This window comes from Drosophila virilis, chromosome 5 (assembly GCF_030788295.1).
Source record: "Drosophila virilis strain 15010-1051.87 chromosome 5, Dvir_AGI_RSII-ME, whole genome shotgun sequence".
Taxonomy (NCBI): domain Eukaryota; kingdom Metazoa; phylum Arthropoda; class Insecta; order Diptera; family Drosophilidae; genus Drosophila; species Drosophila virilis.
In genome coordinates this window covers 21,876,528-21,893,414 of record NC_091547.1, presented here as the reverse complement: position 1 = coordinate 21,893,414, position 16,887 = coordinate 21,876,528, and the positions used below count along the sequence as shown (strand labels likewise).

The window sequence follows — 16,887 nt, the reverse complement described above, 5'->3', positions numbered from 1 at the left end:
ATAAGATGTGCCACAAAGAGGTGGGGCGGGGCGGGGCAACATCATCAACGCTGTTGCTGCGTGTTGTCGTCGGCTTTTGGCTTTTGGGTGTCTCCAATCTGCGGTGGCATGCGGCTTGTAAGTAGCTTGCCTTTGTCTGTGCCTCATGTTGTTGTTCTTGTTACTGTTAATGTTAATGTTGTTATTGTGTCCACTGAGGGGGAATTGCGCAGCGCGGTAGAGAAGGGGCGGTTGGCTGCTGCCGCTGCTTCTTGGAAAATGTTTGCCCAGGGAATTGTAAAAGAATTATGGAATTGAGTTGACTTGACTTGGGCAACTGAGCAGAGAGTTATTTTCAAGTTAAAAGAACATGGCAAATGCAAAGAGCTGTAAGGATTTTGGGGGTAGAAAAGGGTACAATGAGAATAGCATAAAACATGGATAAAGAATGTCTAATGAATAGTTAAGAGGCGGGAGTGAAACTTCAAAGGTTAACAAGAAAGGGCAACCAATTTTGAATGAAAAGTCAAAAGTAACTTAAGGTCTAATAATATTAGAAAGTTGTATGTCGATAAGGTAATGTATTTTACCAGAAGGATATAGCTACGTCCAAATATAGATTCAGATTTGGGAGTACATTTATTTCCGATTTTATCAATATTTCAGAAATATATTTATATTTATTAACATATTCAATAAGCCCACATTATATCCGCCAGTTTTTCATTATAATTCCCAGCAGGTTATAGCTTCAATGTCTATCAATAACTTAACCCATTTAAATTATTGAAAGAGCTTGAAATGAATACCATCAAAAAAACATTAATCAATAAAGTTTTTGATAAATATGCGGCTCGAAGCCCAATTCAAATTATCTGATTCCCGAACTAGACTTTCACCAAAAAGTTAACGCCCTGTCTCTGTCGCATTCATAACTATAATTAGTTGGCCTGAACTTGAAGCACTTCCACTTCAATTGCCTAAAAGCAAGCGTACAACCAATCCCAATTTAGCCCGCAAAGAGGTAAATCAGTTACCCCGCATCAGAATCAGAATCAGAATCCGTTCCACGCAACATTTCTAACTAAGTGCAAGGTGTAGCAAGCACTTTTCATATTACTCAGCGCTTTTCCGGCTAGTCGAGGAGGAGTTGGAGGAGAAGGAGGCGGGGCAGACGCATCGCATTTCCAATCAAAGTCCCTGCTGATGGGGACTGTCGCGTTGTGCTTAATGTTTTAATTTCGAGCCATTAACAGCTGCATATTTAGCAGCACGCTGCCCTGACATATGCCAGCGGGCAGGAAAGAGCTGCGCGGGGGGTAGGTGGCGTGGGGTGGGTGACTCGACAGTCATGTACATCATTTCGACATTTGCCAACATGCATTAAACAGCAGCAACGACTCACGGAAACAATGCCATTAGATATATCGCGCCGAGCAACGCCCATTTTTTGCACATTTTTCGGTTGCCTTGATGTATTCAAAGGCTCAATATGCACACCCTCACAGTCAGTCACAAATGTACACACAGACACACACACTCGCACATACTCGTGCAGAGCATTTCAACCCCTAACGGTTGGCGAGCATCTTAGCCCAACCCCGCGCTGCGGCTCGCTTCGACGGCGCAGCAAAAATTAAAAGCATTAAAAATGCCCAAGGCACAAAAGGTAAAGTTGGGCAAGTGTGGACGATGGAATCGAACCGGCTGTAGGTAAGGCACACGTGGGTGGCGGGGAGCAAGAAAATTGAAGGAGGCGGGCTAAGCGGAGGTGTTGCCGCTGCAATAACCTTGTTCGACCAAACCAACAAAAAAAAAAACAATATAAACGCTGCATTTAAAGCTGATCAACCGCAAGATACCTGGCACTAAATGACAACAGGAGCTCGATCTTAAATCTGTCTATATAAAATATAAATGGGCTGTTTCATTCTATAGATCTGTTGTATATCTAAGTTTCTTGCTAATCCTTAAACTGACTATAAATAAATAAGAGTCTTCATATCAAAGCTTTTCTAAATTTAAAAATTTTGTAGGTTTTGAAGGTTTCTGAACTTGATAAAACAAAAAAGCAACAAAATTTAAAACATAAAATTAAATGCTGTTCTATAAATGTGCGTAAATGATTTTCAGAGTGATTAGATTTAAATTAAAACTTTATAGTTTGAAAGAAAATGTCCCCCCAAAAAAGAGTGTCCGGTTAAGAGAAGTGCACGCTGTAAAAGTTTTCAAAAATCTCAAAAATGTTCGAATAAAAAACAATTAATATAAACATTAATGATATAGGAATTAGTTACAAGCTATTATATTTATTACACTTTTATAGAGTGGATTATAATTTTGTCATGAAATATGTACAATGCATAGAAGGAGCTATATCCGACCCGATAAAGTGTTGTATATAGCCAAGTGGACATTCGGGGTTTCATGAAATTTTCATCAAACTCAGTTTACGAGCTTCACATACATATCTACAATAGGAAAATATCTGCAAGGTTATTTAATCCTGAGCATGCCTTTAGCTAAGACTAATGTCTGCACAGACCAACATCTGTAGACTAGACTGGGTTTTGGGTATTGACAAATATTTTTGTTTTGATCAGGCTGATTGCTAATTATTTTACCCAGTTCAAATGTGAACGTCTTTAGCCCGCATGAATGCAACATACCCTTTCGCAGAGTCTGGTGTTTAGGGTATGCAGCGAAACCCGAAAAGACTATCCCAGTTAAACCACCACATATAAAGTTTGCCCCCCTCTCTCTCTCTCACACACATACACACACACACACAGCACAACAAATCGTTGTGGATTTTTATGAGTTTCCTCAACCCTACACCTCACCGTTCACCCATACCCTGCGCCCGTGTAAATTCCTTGTGCCCCCTTCCCTGGACAATGTTTGTCTTCTGACAGGCGGCAAACAGATTGTGTTTGGCCCGAAACACGAAACACGAAACACGGCTGGGGTTGTTGCATCCGATCGGCTCACATGCATATATGTATGCTTAAGTCCAGGCTGGTTATATGGTCTGGTGGTGGCAACACTGAAGCTGAGGCTGTGCGAGAGAGTGGCAGAGGGTGAGGGCGTGGCTGCAGTGCGTGAGGCCGCAATAATTGTGCTGAATTCGCTGGGGCGTACCGTGGCGGCTGTAATTTAATTTAAACGACACTTCACTTGCAATTTTCAGTTAGGAATTCCAAAAAAGAAAAGAAAAAACCCCCACCCAAAAACACTGTGGCAACCCTAGCCGGGCGCACAGCCCTCCCCTCACCAAGCTGCAGCTGATTGAGTGACAATTGCGCCGCGGAGACAAACTCTAATGAGACGCGATTTAGCGTTGCATTTGCGGATACTTTGTGAGGCGCATCCGACGTTTTTAATAACTATTGCAAAGTGAACCGGAAACATCCGGCAGGGTCATGCATTTACCAAGGGGCACACACACACACACACACACACCCATACATAGCATAAGTATATCTAGTTGTGCCTCGACCTGTGTTTGCTTTTGGCATTTATTGCACCGGGCAATGGATAATGGGCAGCGGGCAGCGGGCAGCGGGAAACGTAGAACCCTAGACCCAAATATATATAAACAACCACCGCATGACACTGAGATCCGGTGTTCGGGGGCAATGCGCCCTTTAATTTCAACTGTTGATAGGCACCTCCATATTCCTAAACACCCTGCAATCATTCAACAATTTTGAAAAGGTTATGCTAAAGTTTGGTTAGATACCCTGGAAGCAAAGTTGTTAAACAGGGTATGATAGAGGCAACAGCAGAAGCCTTTATTAATCTCATAATATGGTTTATAAATTTTCATATAGTCTGGTGTAGATTGATTTGAGTCTGTTTCTACATATTGATTTAAGGAAGAGCTCTTTTCAACTGAAATCAATAAAAATTATTAATATTTGATATGTTTGCAGATTCCTTAGTAAATATACCTCTAAGCCCGATAAATATGGCTAATTTTGGGCCGCTACTTTTACCTAAAAGATTAGATACTAATAACGATCGATTATTATCAAAAATTACCAGCTGTTACCCTTTAAAAACGATTAACGATTATTTAGTAAACATTTCTTAGGAATCGATATATATCGATAGATATGAGATGTTACTTTTTCCTGCTAGATAAAATACGAACTTAACGCAAGAATTTAAACTTTAAAGAAATCGATAAATATCGATGAAAAATGGCTGTTAGCCTTTCCTGAAAGGTTCAAACGAACTTCAAGCAAGACTTCTTTGTCTACCCACAGGGTAACTACAAGTCGCGTACTTTCCTCTAAACTAATTTTAGTTGATTGAAGAGGTTGATTTGTCCAAGTTGCGTTGGTTTTCATGGTGTAAAACCTTATCAGAGACCCCAAAAGACCGTGTTAAAGATAAGCTGCAAGCTTTCGTTGTTTGTTCTACTAACGCTTACAAACACACACACACACGCACACACACACACACACATGTACATAAATTATTATTATTATTGATTTCAGGCATTTGGGGGGGAGAATTTTCGATAAAGTGCATAGAAATTATTCCCCATGGAAAACTATTGCTCACGTTGTTTCCGGTGTATGGGTTTCATTTGTAGTATTTTTTCATTTTTGGGTAAGTTTTTTTTTTTTGTTCGAATTGTGTCGACATTTGCCTGGGAAATGTTTTTTTTTTTCTTATGGTGTGATAAGCTCGCAGCTATGATTAGACATGCCCATCAGCGTAAATAGAAGTGTGTGTGTATTTATAAGCGAGTGCTTGATAAATGCACTGGGAAAATTGCGTTGCAGGGCAAACAATTTGGATATGAATAATGCAGTTGGATCACAGCCAAATAGGAGATCATGCTTGTAATGGAGACTATCTAAAATACGATGTGAAAGTTAAATAAATCAAGGCTAGCTTTATGTGAGAAGAAGAGCTTATGGGGTTGTTGTTCTAAAGGCTAAAGGAAAACATATAAAGCAAAAGAAGTCTATCGAGAAGTGACAATAAGGAGCTAATGGAAGCTTCACTTTTAATGTTTTATATTAAAACAAAAAAAAACAAACAACGCTTAAATAAACATAACACACAGAAAATGGACTCTGATATGCATGCTGTACTTTTCTACTTACTTGACGCTTGCAATTCTCAACTAGATAAAGCTAAGGGAAATAAGACGTGCTGATGAAAGAAGAGGGAGGCTTAACTTGATGTTGCTTGTTAATAATAAAATAATAACCAGAAAAGGGCATCGAATCAATTTAATACAAGTAATTATAAACAAAATGCAATAAAAACACACGGACTACGCTTGTTACCAGCACAACATTCAAATGTGAAAATCAATTTCTCGACTTTGAAATATGTTTACGATCTTGATGCTAGAGCGTAGGCCTACACGACATAGTTGCCCCAATTTGGGGCTGCTTAGGGCTCATTAAGTTATTGCATTCATAAAGTTCTAACAACTTTCCGCGCTTAAGTCACAAGAACTTTCACTGCGCGCAAGAAAAGTTGCTGCGATTGAAAATTTTGGTAAGATTTGTGTGCCATTGAGAGTTTCCATCTGAATAGAAGCATTTGCCTAACAATTTATGTGGCCTTTCAGTTTTGTAATTGTGTAAATAAACAACTATTAGCGGGCAACGAAATGCGACATAATTGTGCTGTAATCCTAACTAATGAACCGACACAAAATACAAAATCTTCCATGGAAATGCAAATGCCAAGCGACCTCAAAATGCGTACAGACCACCAGGTGTCGAGTGTCTCACGGTACTCCGAACAGCTCCAGAGTCAACTCCGGCTCCGGCTTCAGCTTGAGCTTCCAACCTCACTTCCCGCTAACGCCACGAAACCCAAGCATTAAATAGAAACATTTTGTGTGCCGGGCTGTATTAAAATGCAAATCAAACAAGCCCGTAAAATTGAAAATATTTAATTAAAACGATGCGACATATTCGAAAATGAGCCGCAAGTTCTCCAAATCTTGTTGGACTTTCCACGCTTTCATTTGGGGCCCAAGCGAGATGTGGGACGTTAATTTTGTTGTTGTTGTTGTTGCTGTTTTCGTTATTGTTGTTGTTTCATTTGTTAGTGTTTATTTTCGTCTCGTTTTTTGTGTGGCTAACTGCTTACAACACAAAATACTTGGCCACAAAGCTCCCCTCTCATCATGGAATCTACACAACTGGCAGCGTCTTTTTCAATACTCTACGGAACTAGGTATACAAAACTTTATAGTTCAGATTTTATTAATATTTTTATTATAATTATAATCAATAATTGTATTTTAATTATCGATTTTTTAAAGTCTTTTTGCTTGCATTCATAATTTTATATCTATTTTATTTGATATCTATTTTATTAAACAAGAAGATTTTCAGCTAATCAACTTCTTCCACGCTTTTTTCGCTCGTTTTCGCTCGTGGATTTGGTTCGTGAAATACGTATTTTTGATTCTTTCGTTTTACAAATTGAAAGATTTGTCTTAAATACATATATATCAGGAAAATCTAAAATACTAAAAACAAATGTAAAATCTTGCATCTGACATTAGCCAAAGCAAATAACTTTTTATGCTATCAAAATTAATTGAAAAACTATCTAAAAATCAATCTATTTTGGCTTTAAAATCCTTAAAATTTGTCATCTATAGACAATTTGTTTTTTTTTTGAGAGAAGTATTTATTTAAAAACAACGTAAAGTTATTTTTTATTATTTGGCATTTTCTATATAGGCCTGTAGACTATGAATATATGCCTCACGCACCCAAAATTCTTACTATAAACATAAAAATATATTGTCTTGTTATTTTTTTTTTTGTGTATAAAGTAAATAAATAAAGTTGCTTCCTACAAATTCCCAAAAGTGTGTCTCTTGTAAGGGTATTCCAGCTGTATACGCTTTTGTTGTTGTTGTTGTTGTGTTTGCTTTTATTCTGATTGGAGTTTTTGTGTAGGCAACCAATGATGAGGCAGCCGGAGACAACAACAACAACAGCTCAGACGGCGACAATGTGACAACAACAACAATGACAAGAGAAAACAACAACAACATCAGCTGAGAAAATAGTCAGGCATTTTATTGCAGCATCACGTCTACCGGATGCCTGCAATATATCAAAACGAGAGAGTAGAGTCCCGGTTCGAGTCCGAGTTCAAAACTGGAACTGGGCAGAGTGAGGTTTGGGAATTGGGCTTGTCTCTCAGACTACATTTTAATAATTCCGCCAATGCTCTAAGCTCAGTCCGATGGACGTTCACCTACACAAAACAAATGACAACAATAACAATAGGGTTTTTCTGTCTCCCCACAGCCCGCTCCCCATCCCTCTCTACTGCGACGACTTGAGGCAATTGCAGTCGCCGGACACTTTGTCTGGACAGCGTCTCTGCCACTGCCACTGCCACTCAGAGTTTGTGTCATTTGTGTGCAGCGAGGCATAGAAATTTACGTACTCCCAGCCCCCCGTCAGCTAACCGTCCGTCCGTCCATCCATCCATCCATGCATCCATCCAAGCAGCGCATTCTATAGATCCATCCACCATTCATACAGCGGCATTCACAGCATTCACCACACGTCCAAACGAATGTCCGACGTCGCCGTTAATTATGGGAAGATTTTAACGTACAAATGAGCTGAGCAACTTTTTGTCAGCCTAATGATGGGCAGCGCCTTCTCAATGGTGCTCTGCAATGCTTGGTTAGCTACCAAATTTATAGAGCAGCTTTGCCAGAGGCGTGGGGCAGAGGGTTGGATGAAGCGGAAGAATGCAAATGGTGGAGGAAGAATAAATACACACAACAGCAACAAAAAAAAAAAAAAAAAAAGAAACGTAAATTGGTTTATTACATTTTTTCATTAGACTTGAGAAAGCAAGTTCAAGTGGAGGCGGCTTGACGATGTGATATACCCTGTAAAATATGGGTTTTAAATAACATTGCTATTCATTTCTTTAATTTGTAATTCAATGGGAAACAAATATCATCGATAACTTATGATATACAACTCTATGGATAGTGATATTTATAAATTAGCAACAAAATTCGAAGATTTAAAATAAGTTGTAAATGTTTTACAAGAACCAAAATACCAAATACCAAGCTCTCATATTCAAAGATTGTTTCAAGCAACTCAGTTCGCAAATTGATGCAAATCGAAATGTAGACGTCTGTATTCAATATTCTATACAACTATTTAGTTACAAAATATAATATCTAACAATTGTATCTATGCATTCTATGAAGCCCCCGCAACATGTTTAGATTATCGATCTATATCAATATGTATATAGAAAAACAGTTACACAGTTATACATAAACCTACAAATCCATTTTTAACCAATTTTATTAACTACACTTATGAGGCATGGTTCGATATATATCGATATGTCGATAGACTGGGTAGATACACAAAAACTTTTAAAATTTATTAAATTTTATTAACTGCAGGGTATAATGAGGCATGTTTATCGATATATATCGGTATGAAGATAATATGATCTATACATTCTATATAAGATAGACGACAGTAAGCTAAGATTTTAGTATAAAGTTACTCATACCTCTCGTTAACCTATTCCCTACAGGGTATAATGAGGCAAGTTTGGGAGAAAGGGAGTTTTAAGAGTGGGCGCGGGTGCGGAAGAGCGTGACGCTGTCGTCGCCGTTGCCGTTGCCATCGCCCAAATCAACGACAATCAAATAAAGTTTAAATACATATTTTTATTTCATTACACACTTGAAGCAAAGGCCCAAAGACGCAGAGACGTGAGACGAGAGCTTTGCCCATTGTTGCCAACTGTCTTGAGAGCATTTTCAACAGGCTGACGTTGATAATGACGACGATGATAATAATGACGATGATGAGGCTGATGCGACTGCGACAGCGACAGCGGCAACTGGCACTGAAGCTCAGTCTCGAGACGCGAGTTGCGAGTTGCGAGCTGCGAGTCGCGAGAAGCGAGTCGCAGGTCTGCAGTCTAGAGTCTCGAGCCTCGAGTCTGGGGCCCTGCCAAGTGCTAACGATTTGGCAATGGCCACGTTGATGTCCGCAACAACAACAGGCAAATCCCTAAACCAACGAAGCGTCGAAATATTTTTTTTTTTTTTTCCTCTCGTATTTGTTGCCTTGCAACAGTTGCACTAATTGGAGATGGGCGTGTGATCGTGATTGCATGAGCTTAAGAGATTTAGTCTAAAAGAATTGAAGCTGCAAATTGCTACAAAATATTTGGCAATGTAACTAGTTTTAATATAAAGCTCGACCGTTGATTAAGCAGCAAGAATAATTTGATATTTTTATAAATTGAAAACTTGCTTGACTTCACATTTTACCAATATACCGCCTTTGTCTTTAGGTATAGAGTATCATCAACAGCAGCAGCCTAGCAAAAAGTTTTTAGCTTCTCTTAAAATTCGCAAGCAGTTCAAGCAGCGCGTTGCACGTTAGTTAAAAGAAAGATGACAATGAATTTCTTTATAAGCAATTAACAAAAAACTATTCTAAAACAATAGCAATAGATTGTAATGCAGCTTTAACTATTTCAAAAGGCAACTTCGCTTTTAATCTCTTAAGATTCCATTCAAACGCATTACTTCATAACTTCGTATATTTGTTATTTGTGTGTATCTGCCTTATAAATAACAATTTGTTTGGGGCGCACAATAAATTCGTAATCATAAATATCAATTATTTTGCAACGAGATTTTCGTGCGGACAGGCAGGCAGGCAGCCAGCCAGATTAGTGCGTCACGTGGCCATCTCTAGCCGGAGATTTCGAATTGTGGCTACAGGTTTGTTTGCGCCTGATACTCTTATACAGGGTATTATGAGTATAGCATAAGATGTGTGTAACGTGTGCAGGAAGTATACATTTCCTTAAGTTATATCTACCCTTGATTTAATCGTGAAAACAAGGCTCTCAATTTTATATATATCCATCTGTTTTCTGTTGCAAACAGTCCATAAAAGTGCCTATATATACGGACTAGATCGGTGCACTATATCATATTTGATTATTTGAACTTATTTTGCTAAACAAGCTTCGCTTTGCTTCTACCATGTGAGCAAAGTCCTTTTTGCAACGGATTTCTACATAGTCTAAAAGTATGCTAGATTTTATATATAGCTTTGTTGAAAGAAATGTCTATCTGCTTTTATATCTCATATCTAAGTCGCAGCAATCATTAGCTTTAAATATTCTCTTAACTTATTTGCAAGTCGGACTTCTTTCTTACTCACATAAATGCCGCCTAGGGATAAAATGGGTCGGAGAAGGCTGCAAGGGTATTAAATTTTCGGCGTGCCGTGGTTAGACGTGTTTTCTTATGTTTTATTTTTCTGCTTCTTTTTTTTGGCTTTAACTTTGGCTGGTGCGACTGACCAAAGCGATGGATTCGACGGGAGTCTCGGGACTAGCCTCTGACACCGACACCACGAGACGATGCGGAATGGAGCGAAACGGCAACAACAGCAACAGCAACAACAACAACAACAATGTAACTTGCTGTAACAACAACAACAACAACAACAACAACATTGCTGCGCTGTTAGTATAAATTCTCGCCTTTCATTTTGGCGAGTAGTCACGATTTATGCGAAATCATTATAGGCGAGTTTTTAGTATTTACGACGCGACTTTTATCTGCAGCACAAGGAAGAAGACACTACACAGACCACAACAGCAACAAAATATATGTATATATATATATTTATATATATATATATATGTGTATGTTGTGTCCACTATAATTGCAGCTGAGTCAATTAAATACATAGATTGCGGCATGTCGATAAGGCATTAACCTTCCCCACGGCTCAAACACGGCTTGGCAGGCTTTTTGGCCTTAGCTGTTGCCTTTTCTCCTACAAAATGGCAGGTCATTTCACTTAGTCAAAAAGTGAGGGCCAGAGAGAAAGAAAGGAAGAAAGGCCCAGCCAAGTGGCATGCCACAAACGCAGTCGCCGTCGCAGTTTAAGTAGCGCAACAATTTATGAAGACATGAAATGACTTTGATGTTTAGCTGCTGCACTAGGCAAGACTTTATGCAGAGCAAACCCCACGACCCCCCCCCCCCCCTTCCCATCACACTCCGCCCCTCTACCACTTCATGACTTGCAAAAGTTAAGTTAACTTTAAAAAAATACAACAAATTTAGCAATTTGTAATTGACAAACTGCTTTTGGGGTCGTGTCTTGGCCCAAAGGTAAACAGAATGAAACGACACGGAAATGATTGAATTGTAGATAACTTTATAATTGTCTCTCGAGTGAAGTTTCGAGTCATAAGAACAACGGCAGGTAGAATATATATCTTGTGCAGCTGACGCAAAGCTTTAAGATACAAATCGCTTCAAGAATACAAAAAGTCAACACAGCTCGACATGAATACAAGACAATGAACGCTGGCTAAGAAATAAAACGAATGCATGTATACTCTATATAATTATTTATGGAAGACTATTCAATATTCAATTCCTTAATTTTTTTTTTTTAATTTCCGTTCACATTTCGCATAAAATTAATTAAAGACTCGTGTTTGATCATTTTTCACAAGGCAACAATTTTTCTTTGTCGATTTCAGGTTTACGAAAAAACTCAAATTAACTGGCTGCAAAAGTTGTTTTTCTCGATTTGCTGTCGTTTTCACTGGTTCATTAGCCAACAATTAAGCAACAGTTACGAAAATTAGGAAAAACATTAAGAGTACCGTTTGACCTAAAGAAGAATCTGTGGGTCTTCACTTGCCACGAGATACTTCCATACAAATGTTGGCAACATTTAGCTAAAGAGAAAATGAAATGCGTATACTTCTGTATAAGAATTTCTAGAAATCCAATTAAAAGGCAAATTCCAAGTATTTGAACTATTTAAAGTAATGTTGATTTATTTTAATATTATGCAAATAAACACTTCTTTCTCATTGGCCGGAAATGTCTGCATTTACATAGCCCGCATTTTCCATTAGAATTGATGAAAAGCTGCTGAGCGAAAATGCAGCTAAGAGGCTTTTTTTCTTGCACATGCCCTGACCTCAGGGTCCATTTGCCACCTGAGAAACAGACCAAGACTTTCACTACAACGGCCGCACAAAGAGAGGGGGAAGCGAGGCTAACCTTAATACCCCAAAAGAAAAACACTTCACACCCAGACAGTCAGTCAGTCAGTCAGTCAGTCAGTCAGTCAATGGGCAGAGACCCGGCCAGCATTAACATTAACATGGACATCAAGCTCAAGAGTGTGTAATCAACACTTTTATGTGATCCAAATCCAATTCACAACTAATTACAAGCATCGGAGCGCTCGCAATTAACGGCGGGCATTAAAAGGCGCGTTGAAAAAGCAAATGAGCCGATTGCGATGCGATTTCGATTGTTTATTTAGTTGCCTATCGAAATGAGGAGGCACGCACAAGGGGGTCAAATTGGGCTACAAATTGGAGGACTGCTGCATCGATGGGTTTATTGTTGTTTTAGTTTGTTTTCGCTTTGATTAAACAACATCGCAACTAAATCGATTGCACTACATTCCAAATGGAGACGTAAATCAATGGACACGCACAGATTAGAACCCAAAAAGCTGAGCAGCCAGCACAATTAGAACTGAGTACTGCGTTGTAGTCGAGGCCGAGGCCCGTGCCCAGGCCCATGTCCGGAGCTAGCAAAGTGGTTTTTCCGGCAAACGTGTTGGAAATTAAAGCAGCGCCGCCGTACAACAAGGCACCGCCGCCAAAGCAGCGCCCAGGCGACAGTATTAGGCATTAGAGATGAGCAATGCGCTCAAGTGAATGCGATACAAAAGTTTGGTTTGCGATAGCGATTCTGCTACGCGATATTCTCTCCAATTCTGATCAAAGCAAAGCGTTCTTATGTTTTGGGACACCACTGTAGTAGTCCAAATCAATTGAAAATTAACACTAACGTTTGCTTGCAGTTGTTCAAAGTGCTGCCAGATCGTTACAGCACGTTTCAATGCGCATCTCTAACAAGTGCACATAGATTTTATCGCATGTGTGTGTGTGTGTGTGCATGTGCCCGTAAGTAGTTTTGTTTATTTACACTTGTTTCCGTCTTTCGCCTGCGTCTACGTTTTTGAGTGTATTTTTTTAAGTAAGCGATTAGTGCTGCCAGCGTTAAGAGCTGCTGGAGTGGGAGAGACAATAAAAATTTGTCAGTTGACAAAAACAAAACGATTTCCAAATGAGACATACGAGGCATACACAAGTGGGCAGCCCCGCACTGTCAATGTATTGGAGAAATAACAGCCAAATCAACGAATAACACACATACATGCACACACACACACACAGGCCACACACTCAAGCAGAGATAGACACTCAATGATTGTTATTAGTACATTTGGCTTGGAGTATGTACATCTAATTCGCCATTGATGTGTGCATTAAGTTTTGCATTTGTATTGGTAGGCATACAAATTGTCGTAAAACATTAGTGTCCCCCGAGATTAGAGCGGCGACACGGGCGGGCGCGGGCGGGCGCGAGCTGGTGTAGATAGGAAAAAGGCTGGCTCATCGCCCTTTTATTTGACATAGGCAATATTTATTGCGAATTCATTTTAATGTAGAAGAAGCAAACTAAACGCAGGCAGACAAGCTTACGCGCGCACACATACGCACACACACACAAGTTTACGCAGAGGCTTTCTGACAAAGCGAAATGCCGAAATACGCCATCAAAATAAATAAAAACAACGCACACACACACTCTCACACACACACACACACACTCATGCAAGCAAAGAGACGGCAACGCAAAAGCTACGAATTTCAGTAGCACAGCATTCGGCGCTGAGCGCGTGCGAGTGAGCGAATAAGCATACGTAAAGGACAGAGAGCGAGAGGGAGAGAGTCACAGCATAGACAGAGCGCAGCAGCAGCAGCAGCGGCCGCGGCAGAGGGTTAGTTTAGCGTCCCACCCAAACGTCATGAAATCCTTTGTGTATTGTGTGCGTGCGTGTGTGCGTGTGTGTGTGTGTTTGTTTGTCAAGTAGCCAACGGCGACATAAAAATGCTAATACAAAAACTCCAACAAATTGTTGTTTTTGTTGTTGCCACATCTCGTCGTCTGCTTTTGCATTTCCTTAACACCTACAAATTGAGTCTGGCAACGCAAAAATGGCCACACTTACCGTTTAGTCGCGCACAGTCTGGGTAAATAAAAAGCGCCGCTAATCCAAATGTGTTGCCAAACTGCACAAAATTAAAACACACACATGCACACATATAAATAGCTGCAGACACCGTTATAAACACATTCAAAATGCCGTCTGCACTTGCTGAAACTTTTTGTATATATTTTGTATTGCGCTTTTATATTTCGATTTATATTTTGCTTCTTCTTTTATTTAATTTTATTTTTCTTTTTGTGTGCTGCGCGTCGCGAACGAAATTCAGGAATTTCAAGTGGAAATCTTGTTTGAGTACTTTTTTTTTGACGGCGACGACGACCTGCGACGGCGACGGTAACGGCGACGGTGGCGTCGGCGTCGGCGTTGTTGTTAGCGGCAAAGCTGAGAAAACTTTTATTTTGCACAACTACAAAACATAGTTAGAATTTAGCTTTTAGTTTAATTGCTTGCAAAGCGCGCGCGTTCGCCTTAATTAAATGCATTCAACTCAAACAAGTTTCATTCAGAAAGTTCTCTGTTTGGCGCGTTCAAGCAGTGTTTTAAGTTAGCGTTTTCAATTTCTTTTTATTTCGATTTTCTGCACTTAAACCTCGTTCGTGGTTTAAGATCGCGTACAACCGTCGAACCGACCGCACGCTTCAACGACAAATTTCACAATAACAAAATGTTAACAGCTGCTATTGGCATTTCATTTGCCGTTTAACAGGCGCTGTTAAAGTTTGAGAGAGCAATGCGTTGTTGAGAGCGCTCAGCCGCTAGAAAAACGCGCGCGCTGAAGAAAAGACGCGTGCAAAACGCAACGTGCTGCTGCGTTTTTTACATAGCAACATGCGCTCACCCTGTATGCGCTCTAGCAACTTGCACGCGTCTGGCGATTTACAGTGACTGACAATGTTAGGCACAAGCAACTGTTATTGACTTAAATGCGCCTGTTAACGTAACTATGTCCGTTCACAATAACAACAAGCGCTGCCAGATGTTTGACAGTGTGAAAATAAACAGCAACTTTAACTAATATAAGTTTATTTTTAGCTAAATATAAAAAATTGTATTTCAAATATTTATTTACGCTCCATATGCATTTTGTTGAAATGCTCAGTCTGACATGTTAGGCATGCCGAGTGCATTGTTTTTACTTTTACATAGACTGGCAACTCCCATTGTCTGCCAATTGGCGCGCACGTGACAATTTGAAACTATTGCGGATTAGCCGAAAAAAAAAATTAGAAAAAAGGCAATGTGCAAGTCAAAAACAGACACGCCTGCAAAAAAAAATTGTTTCTCTTAAACTTAAATTTAGCAGACGCCATTTCCTGTGCGTATTTGTTGCTATTGTAGCTGTACCCAGGCGCTTCCGTTTCATATATTTATTTTTTGTATACATTTTTTTTTTATTTTTGAAAAGTTGACTGGTCACGTTTATTAATCGGCTTAAATTTTCGTTCGGGCTGCGCAAATGCCACGCACTTAACTGTCGGGCACGTAGCCTGCACCTATTGTCATCAGATCGGGCATCTGGGCCGTTGCCAGGCGCTCTAATCATGACTTATTGTTGTGAAGAGGGTAGTTTATGAATCCAATTAGAAAATATTTCTGATTTTGTACATGCATTTCTGTAACATCAACAGAAAAAATAAACTAAAGTTTATAATGCTTAACTTAAAACTTAACCGGACAAGGCCGGGTAATCTAAATGCTGGTTTACCAAAGCAAGTTTGCATTCTTGCATGCATTTGTGCAGATACGTATGTGTGAATGTATATACTTACGTATGAGTCCATGTATGTCCATATTTATGTTATTTACATTCGTGCATGTGTATGTATGTGTTCTCATACATGTATGTTCTCTTGTGCATATATGTATGTCTGTATGTATTTATATATACTCTCTTACACCAAACGCACCCCAAGTTTATTTAAAGTTTTCAATAACTTCTCCTGTAAATTAAATAACCTTTTTCAATAATAGAGCCCTCCTATGAGATTCTCATGAATTTAAGTTCTTCAGTCTAAAATGGTAAGTTTTGTGTTAAACAAATGTGCTAAGGTTTGTGTGTGCAGTGTGCTTATTTTTGTATGTATGTATGCATGTGTTTATGTATGTGTGTATGTGTGCATGCATGTATATATCTATGTATGTAAGTGTGTATGCATATGTGCATGTGTATATGCATGTGTAAATGCGTACATGTATGCATGTATGCATGTATGCATATGTGCATGTGTATATGCATGTGTAAATGCGTACATGTATACATGTATGTATGGATATATATATATATAAATATGTGCATATGGGTGAGTGTATGTGTATGTGTATGAATGTGTGTGAGCGAATGTATGTATGAGTGTATGTATGAGTATGTATGTATAATGTGCGTATAATGTGCGTATGTATGAGTATGTATGTATGCATAATGTGCGTATGTATGTATGCATAATGTGCGTATGTATGTATACATAATGTATTTTGTGCATCTGTATGCATAATACATACAGACAAATACGTGGGTGTGTATATGTGTGTGTGCATGCTATCTGGTGGACGAGTCTGTATATATGTATGCATGATTCTTATGAATGTATGAATGTATTTAGCATACACGCATGTACACATGTATGCATGCATGTTAGCATGCACATAAATATTCTTTCATACGCAACACAGAACATGTTTAATTTGTTGCGCGACAATTTAAAAAAAAAACGCTCTACTACGCGATTCTCATGAATTCAATTAGGTTCTTAAGATCTTACAGCGA

The 16,887-nt window shown here is 39.1% G+C and overlaps 1 protein-coding gene across 1 annotated transcript in view; it reads right to left on the bottom strand.

Moving 5' to 3' along the window:
• Nucleotides 1–14,774, bottom strand: part of sli (slit guidance ligand) — a 69,606-nt gene extending 54,832 nt beyond the window's left edge. The window contains exon 1 of the mRNA XM_032437137.2: nucleotides 14,124–14,774. The gene's annotated coding sequence lies outside the window, so the exon portion shown is untranslated. The remainder of the gene's footprint in view (nucleotides 1–14,123) is intronic.
• Between the last annotated feature and the right edge of the window lie 2,113 nt (nucleotides 14,775–16,887).